This window comes from Strix uralensis, chromosome 4, assembly GCF_047716275.1.
Source record: "Strix uralensis isolate ZFMK-TIS-50842 chromosome 4, bStrUra1, whole genome shotgun sequence".
NCBI classification, from domain to species: Eukaryota; Metazoa; Chordata; class Aves; order Strigiformes; family Strigidae; genus Strix; species Strix uralensis.
The window spans coordinates 119,242,136-119,250,447 of record NC_133975.1 but is presented as its reverse complement, the minus strand read 5'-3'; positions in this window follow the sequence as shown (position 1 = coordinate 119,250,447).

Below are 8,312 nucleotides of genomic sequence, written 5' to 3'. Positions count from 1 at the left end.
AGGCTGCGGGAAAATGATAATTTGCCTTAAAGTAATACCTTCAGTAGTGTGTAAAAGAAAGAAACCCAAACTGGAAATTTTCCCATTAGTCCCCGGTTGCAGGTGAGGGTTTTGTTCCCCAAACATGGCTGTGGGTGCAGCCTGGGTAGTGAGGATGAGGACAAGGGTGAGGGGGATGGTGATGTAGGGGCCTCGTGCTGCCAGTACTCCACGCTGGCCTGTCCTTTAGGATTATATTTTCAGACCCTATTTCACAAAGTGAGCTCCAGTCTGCTTCTTCTCCTGATGCCTCGGGTAATGCAGACTTTCTCCTCTCATCCTGCTCTATTTCCCTTTTCCCCCTCATTTTCACAGAGAATTCAGCTTTGGCCATCCCGGTTATGGGGAAGTCGGCCTCCTTAGTGGTGATTAAGCATAGTGAGCGACTTAAAAACAAGAGTCCTGCTCTTAGCTGCCACTAATGAGACAAAAAGACAGAGCTGTATAAATGATTTATAAATGGTCACTCTACTTTCACTCCTCTTTAATTTTTCTGTAGCAGAAATAACATCTCCCCTGGTTTTCTAGAAAAAAGTTTATTTCTAAAGTGCTTTGGAGCAGTTCAACATTATTCCTGCATTGGACATGAGCTACCCCTGTTACAGGTATGTGCAAAATGTGATAGAATAGAATATTTCAGTTGGAAGGGACCTACAATGATCATCTAGTCCATCTAGGCTGCCCCTATAGGATGGACTGCTTTTGCCCAGCTCAGGCAGCAGGCTTTTAAGTATCACCCATCAAATATGTCTGTGAGACGCTTTCCTGCAGTTCTTCAGCAAGGTTTGACCACTCATACATGGCAGGTGAAAGACAACGACTGATCTAAGGCCTGGATCTCATTTGATGAATTCTGCTAATGAAGTAACACGTGGATAGGCACCAGCTTTCATTAGTTGTCCATTTTCTTCCTGCAGTAACTGCTATGTGTTAGGTTCATAGCCAAAGTTATGCAAGACTGTAAAACAGGGTCTGAGAAGGGGAAATATTAAGCTCTCTTAGGCACCAGGTTGCCCTCTCATCATAATTTTAGTATTAAATAATAATGTAATCAGTTAGCGTCATGTTTTTCATTAAAAAGATCTGATCTCATTTATCAACTGCAAACTAATTTCACCTTTCCCCACCTATGAATTTAAGATTCATTTAAGACAGATCATGCTGTAAGTGAAGACAAGTCCTATTCTTACTTAGCCAAAGGAATATTTGCAGTGTCCTTAAGCCTAAATTGCATTTCCTGCTCTATCAAGCCTTTTGCATTTCAGCTGTCAAATGAAAATATATAAAAGTTGCAGTTCTGATATTTTTAAACCTCTAGTGTTTTTTTAAAAAATAAAACTATTAGCCTAATATTTAAAGCTCTGTAATGATGAGATCACAAAAAGTGTCCTTAGTTTGTGTTCTCTTTGTTTGGCTGCTGTAGATACAGATCTGCCATCTCTTGCCTTATACAGAAGACTCTTGTGGGCAGGGACAATTTCCCTAAGATTAAACCAGTAGACTTTAAGAGTCTTTCAGCACTATCACAGTAAAGAACAGGAGCAATAAGGAGTGTGTGAAGTGGTTGAAAAGTGTAGGCTACCTCCAAACGCTTAACCCTTCTGTTTGTCACAGGGGTAGCAAAGGGAAGGGGCAGTTTTGCATAAAACATTTTTTCTCCATCAGCGTATCCCGCTTCTGACTTGGACCATAATTCCAAGCTCATCCTGGTGACTAATTCATTCATGTCTCCCTATGTCTACTAAATCACTGTCAGGGATGAGGCTGATAATTGGGTTCTCTTTGTGGTGTTGAGATGTGGACACCTGTTAATGAGAAAGTTGACCAAGGACATCGACCCAATTGACACCAGCTATTTAGCAGCTGTCAGGTGGTAATGACTCCCAGTCACTACCTATCTCGCCTGGTTTTGAACCAGTAACCCAGAGACAAAGGGCTCGTATCTCATTATTGCTGGTCCCTTGAGCCACCCCATTCCCTTGCAGCAGATGTCTATTGCATTAGTGTCAAAAAGAGGTAATCATGTGTCTAAAAACCTGCACTGGAAGAAGTTTGTAAAGGCACATCTATCCAGCACCTAAAAGCACAGTCCTGCACCTAAAAAGTGCTGGGATGTGCTGCCAGGTGACAGGGATGTATTGCAGACTCTAGCCCCTGTGTGGGCTCTTATGCTCTCCCATTTCTTTGCATCCCAGTGCCCAGTGTACTTCCAAATGGGAAAGGGGCTTCAAGTCTTTATTATATTCTTATTAAGACCACTATGTGTGGCCTTTTAAAATAGCTGGAGGACAGAGTCAGGGATGTCAAATTATAGACTGGTACAAAATCCATTTGAGTTAGCCAAGCTGCTCCCAATTATCCCAAGAGAGGATTCAGCTCACCCGGTGAAACTAAAATGACTAGGCTTACCTGTCTAACTTACCTGATAAGTACAAGGACTGCAAAATAATCTGCCTCTAAGAAGACACATGAAAATTTCAACAGCCAAGCACACTTTGATTTTGGCTTCAATTTTTGAGGAATCTGATCCAGCTAGTATTCAGCAGCAAGCACTAGCCAGGCTGTATTTACAAGCCCTGAAACATCCTGCTCCTGGGATAGAAATGCCAATAAACCATTACCTGAAGAAACTACATGTGAGCCCTTGCAGCTTCCTCTCTCCCTTCCCCCAGCTTTCAACCTGGCAATGCTGAGCTCTGCCTATGGAACTGAGCAGCTCCTGCCCTGTCAGGGATGCAGCTCCCAGCGGGGCTGGTGCTCGATGGCAGGCAGGGTCCCACCCCCAGGCCTCATGGTGGCTTTTCCAGTCTGTCAGGTCAGGTAAGTGAAGCGAAGAACAAAAGCATGGCTGTGTGTGGGAAGGGGAAGGGGCGGCAGCAGTGACCTGTGGCTCCGGCAGCCCACCTGGCCTTTGTCCTGGCCCCCAGCAGTAAGGAGAGACCTTTGCTCAGGGGTTAAAGCTAAGGAAATGCCACTGATGATGGTGATGAGGAGTTGGCATGTCTCTGAAACCTTAGTAGTAGTAGTAGTAGTTGTACTAGTAGTAGTAGTAGAGTTTGTATGACAGTGGCTTCTATGGTCCCCAGCTGCAGACTCCAGCCCATGCAGGGTAACAGCACTGACTGCAGAAAGGCTTCTGCCCCTGATCAGCAAGTCTCTCAAGGACACCAGACTTGTGTCTAGGAACTATTTGATCTTGATTATCTGTGCAAGAGCAGCAACAGCAATCCTTCTGTACAGTAAACCGTGCAAGACGTTGATGTGCTCAGCAACTGAGGGGGCAAGAAAGGGATGTGCAGCTCCTGTGCTGCCACAGATATTGCACAGATGTGGTTCTGGGAGCGGCCGGCAGCAGCAGACAGGCTCGAGGGGATGAGTGAATGCCAAGTGGCTGAAGGGGCTGCCCCATGTGCAGGAGGATCAGCAGAAGCTCTGATCACTGCTCTCTGGTCCCCAGGTATTGGGCTGGCTCCTGGGAGACACTTTCCTGGCTCCCTGTGATGGAGTTAGACCTAACCTAGACCACTGCCCTAAACTGTCTGCCAGGGTAACTTCATTATTTACATAGGATTTGCACAGAAATGTGCCTCCTGGTTCAGGTAGCATGAAAACTCCCTTTCCCACAGCCTCCCCACTGTCCTCTTCAGGTCCCTCAACTTCAAACAAAACAGAGGTACCATGTACAGCAGTAACTACTGTTTTTCTTGACACAGAGAAATTAATTGCTTGGGTCTGTCTCTGTAATCAAATATACAAAGCTAGACTTATTAAAATAAGCACTGTTAAGATAAAGCTTTGGAAAGTTTATGGACAGACTGGATTCAATCTTTTGCTCGTGGCAGTGCGTGCTACTCCCTTGTTGGCACTATGCCATTTGCCACTACCCTGCCATATTTTCTACCCCTGAGCCACCGGTTGAAGGCCAGCCCAGCTCAGTAGCAGAACAGTTACACCAGTCAGCAGAGAGCAGACGTCCACAGGGCCCAGCTGGAAGCACCAGGAGGGTTGTTCAAGCCACTGCACATTTTAATGGGCAGGTGACCAGACCAGGGCAACTTCACCCATAGGGCTGGTCCTCATGGGTGGTACTGTTGGTAATCCCAGCAATAAGGCCAACCTAAAGGACATGGGGTTAAACTGCAGGGAGCACATGGGCATAATAAATTTGCTTTGATTCACTCTGTTCAGCTGGAACTTCGGTTTCCGGAGTTGTCAATTCTGAGAACTTTCCTGAGCATGACATTCACTTCTAATGAAGGCAAAGCAGGGAGTATGGCAAATAAGCTCCAGTGTGCAACCAGAACTAATCAATTAAGCCTGGTACATCCTGCATGCTATCACAATCAATGTACATCATGGTTTAAAGTAGTATCTGCAGAGCAAAACTCAAGTTAACCCAAAATGTGAATCCTCAAGTTTGCTCTGGAAACAAAGAGAAGAGGCTAAAAATAAGATTATAAAGATGGGCATCTTTGCTGCTCTGGCTGCTCGGCACTAGAATGGTTCCTGGTCTGACAGATTATCTCCGTACTGTTAAAAATGATCAGAGCCCTAAGGCAATTAATTCCTCACTTTCAGAGTTTTGCTTCTGTGGCAACAGGATTGCCCTGAACAACAATGTGGGTTGGTGAGGGGAGGGTTTGGAGCAGAGGTAAAAAACTGCCAGGCAGAGAATGAGTGGCAAATACAAAGGCCCAGCAACCTGCTAGCTGGAGGGAAGGGCTCAAGCCAGACCAGCGCTGCTGCAACCCACAGAGCCAGAGGGGAAGGCAACGCCAAGTGGCATCACGCTGGTGACAGGGGCGCAGGAAATTTAATGACAGGCAGTGCCATGATGGGGAAGGTGCCGAGCTTTGCTGTGGCAATCCAATTATTCTGCTGCCACCTGGGCTTCCCCTGGGCACCGGTGGGGAGAGCGTGGCCTCCTGCCTCCGCTTTGTATTCGGATGGCATCCCCGTTGTTAACGGTGTCCCTGTCCGGCAGACGTGGGCAGGACACAGAGTGGCAGCAGAGTCACCTGCTGCCAAGACCTGCTGTGGCCACCCAGGCCAGGGAGGGGAATTTTGGCCAAGCCAGTCAGTGTATTTATTGACTGAGAGGAGCACCAGCTAGGAGGCCCCTTCCCCAGCATCCAGCCTGAAATATCAGACCCAGTGAGAGTCACTGGTCCAAACTAAGAGGTGGGAAGCGTAAAGTAGAAAACAGATCTGCAAACTCCAGGGCATTTCTTATTTTCACATGTGCAAGAAGAGAGGAGCTGGAAGTGCTACATTTATATCTGAATTGCAAGCATGATTTCCCGGACGGCTTTCCCTCATTCAGTTCGGTGTGACATGAGGGTCTTTGAAAAAAACATGAGTCTGGCTTTGACCCAAAACATCCTCAGAATTTAGGGCTTTCTGATGCACCAGCATCAGCTTATCACCAGCCTTTGCTTTGGACTTAATTGTTTTTAAAGGCAGTTGTTATCAGGAACAGAAAGTAAGCCATGGCCTGAAAATCTGGCAACCCAGGGTCTTCTGCAATCTCTCTGTGTTAGAATGACTGCGGGGGAAGGACACATTGTCCCTTTTTCCAATCTGGGTCCAATTTACTGTCATTTCAAATACCATGTAAATCAAAGGTGAAGGGTAATGTGTCTGACTGCAAAGAAATCCCTGTGTTTGGTGTATCACCTGACATCTTGTAACACTATTATAGTTCTTCCTTGGAAAGACTGATGACAGTTTTTGTGTAAGAAGGAAATTTGTGGAGTTTTAATTTTTTGTGTAGGATGTACTAAAACTGGATGTTGCCACTTATGCCACTGTTCCTTTAACTTGAGCTGCTTGACACTATGAATTATTCAGATATCTCTATGATATATAGAAGTGGTGTCAGCATTTTAGGGCATGACTCTCCTTTCTCATCTGCTATAAAATCCCAGTGGCTTCAGTGAGCTATAAAAGGCAAAATTAGGTCCTCAGTGTTGTTGTCTTGCAAGCAGAAAATACACTTTACCACTGAGTGAAGTGTACCAACAGGCCTAGCTTACAGTATAAAACCGGGTATTTGTATGTCCCTGGTGCATCAATATATCTAAGAGGTCATTTATTCATTTGGAAATGAGAAATGAGAGTGTAATGAAGACAGGGGATAATGTAACATTGTCTATTTTCTCTATGGCGGAACTGCTCAGGTTTCATCGACCTCATGCTGCTAATACCAATGGCCTCATCTGTTTGAATAGCAAGGTGCCAAGCCCAAGAACAGATCTGTGCCAGGAAAAGGAGGATGTACATGTAGAGGAGCGGCAGCGGGGGAGCCCAGAAGAGCCCAGGGGGCTGCTGCATCCCCCAGGGCACAGGCTGCTTGGGGGCATCCTGCCAAGTCCAGAGGCTGATCAGGCTACAGCCACTCGCCATGAAACTGAACGCTCCCTGGGAACAGCACTGATCATTTTTCCATCCTTGTGTTAATTTTTCTTGTTTTTAAACCAGTGATGACAAAGGTAATTCAGATGAAACTGGTCTTAATATTCATTGTCACCCATGGAACAGCACGCACTCTGCCTCACCCAAAACATTTTCAAGGGGTTGTTAGAGTTGTAAGGAAAACACAAATGGAGGCAGCGAGAGAAAAAAAATACACATGTGATATAAATATACTCTTGGCAAAGCCAGTGTTTAAATCACCAGTGGCTTAAATGATGCAGGTCTAAATCCCTGGAGCTTTCTGGGCCTTGTGCAGTGGGTGGGTGCTGTGCACCCAGGAAAGATGCAACTAAAACCTGGGAGTGTTTTTGTCTTGTAAAACAACCTCCTGCAAGTACCTCCAGGCTGCAGGAACCAAGTTCTGCCCCCACATACACAGAGCCTCCTCCCGTGAGCTCTGCATGTAACTCAGGGCAGAATTTGTCCTCAATGATGTACCCTGATGTCAGGGTAACTGCGGGGTGCAGTTTAGTGATGCTGAGACAGGCATAAAACCTTACCTTCCATTTCTCCCACCTGTTTGTTGGATCACCTGTGTTTGTAAAGGAGTATTTACAAAAGGCAAAGACATATCAAGCTACCTCTGGCCTTCTTCCCATGTTAGATAGGATGGTAAATATTTTTGGAAGGGATGTAAATGCTTCTGGGAAGGAGCCAAGTGATACCACACAGCAGAGAGGAGGAAACTCAACCTATAGGCAGGTTTTTCACAGTATTCTCATAAGCATCTGGCATTTGCCACTGGCAGAGACAACACAGGGGGCAGTGCTCTGATCCAGTCTGCCCACCTCTCTATTCCTGCTACTGGCTGATTTCTTACTTATTCAGAAAAAGTTTCATCAAATTTTTATTTCTTGACACACACTGGGATTCAAAGTCTCAGTAGCACTCCTCTTTGGGTAGATGATGGTATAGGAGGTGACTCAGCTCACCAGCACATGGCCTCAGCTCACAGGCACATGGCGATCCTGGTGATTCGAATGTTGTAAGAGGAGTTTGGGGATTTTTCTTAATACTCGAAAAAAATCGCTCTGATATTGTATGCAGCCTTCTGACTGAACAATGAAGTTGAATCCCCACCACACACTAAACTAGCAGTGAAATTTTTGCTCTAGCTATTATGTATGAGTTTGGGAAGTGTCAAACACCTGCAGCTCCCAGATGGGAGCAGTATATGTCTATTGCTTCTTAGGGTTTAGCTTCCAGTCCTTTACAGATTACGTGTGAGGATCTGTGGAAATGAAGTTCTGGTGAACACTGTGGGTGAGGTGATTTTTATGGGCTTTTGCTAATTGACTCAAGCCAACCATGTATGCCTACTCTGTAGTTGCCAGTGAGACAAAAGTTCTGACTCGGTATTGCTCCGACAGCCCTGTAAGGGTGCCTGCACAGAGCAGATCTGGACCCAACACGTGAATGCGGACCTCTTGTGTGAATGCAGGACACTTTGATGTTGGACTGGAAAATAGCTAGTTTAAGGCACACCTTGGGCACACACACCTCCCATGCCTTCCTTCAAGGACCAGCTCTCCATCTCCCATGGTCTCCAGTTTGGATGCTGCTCTTTGTAGCAGTGTTTAGAGGCTACTGCTTATGCCTTTTGGAGGACCTGTTTTTCTGGCAGGGTGAAGAGATTACTGGTCACAACCAGAATTCTTCGCTGAGTATCCTGAAGGCTTTCAAACAAGTTGGTGCATTTTAGAATTTTACTAGCAGTTTCAGGGCACAAAATAAAAGGCTTTGTGGACACAAGATGAAACCTTCCACTAAAACATACTACTTTCATAAGGAGAGTGAAT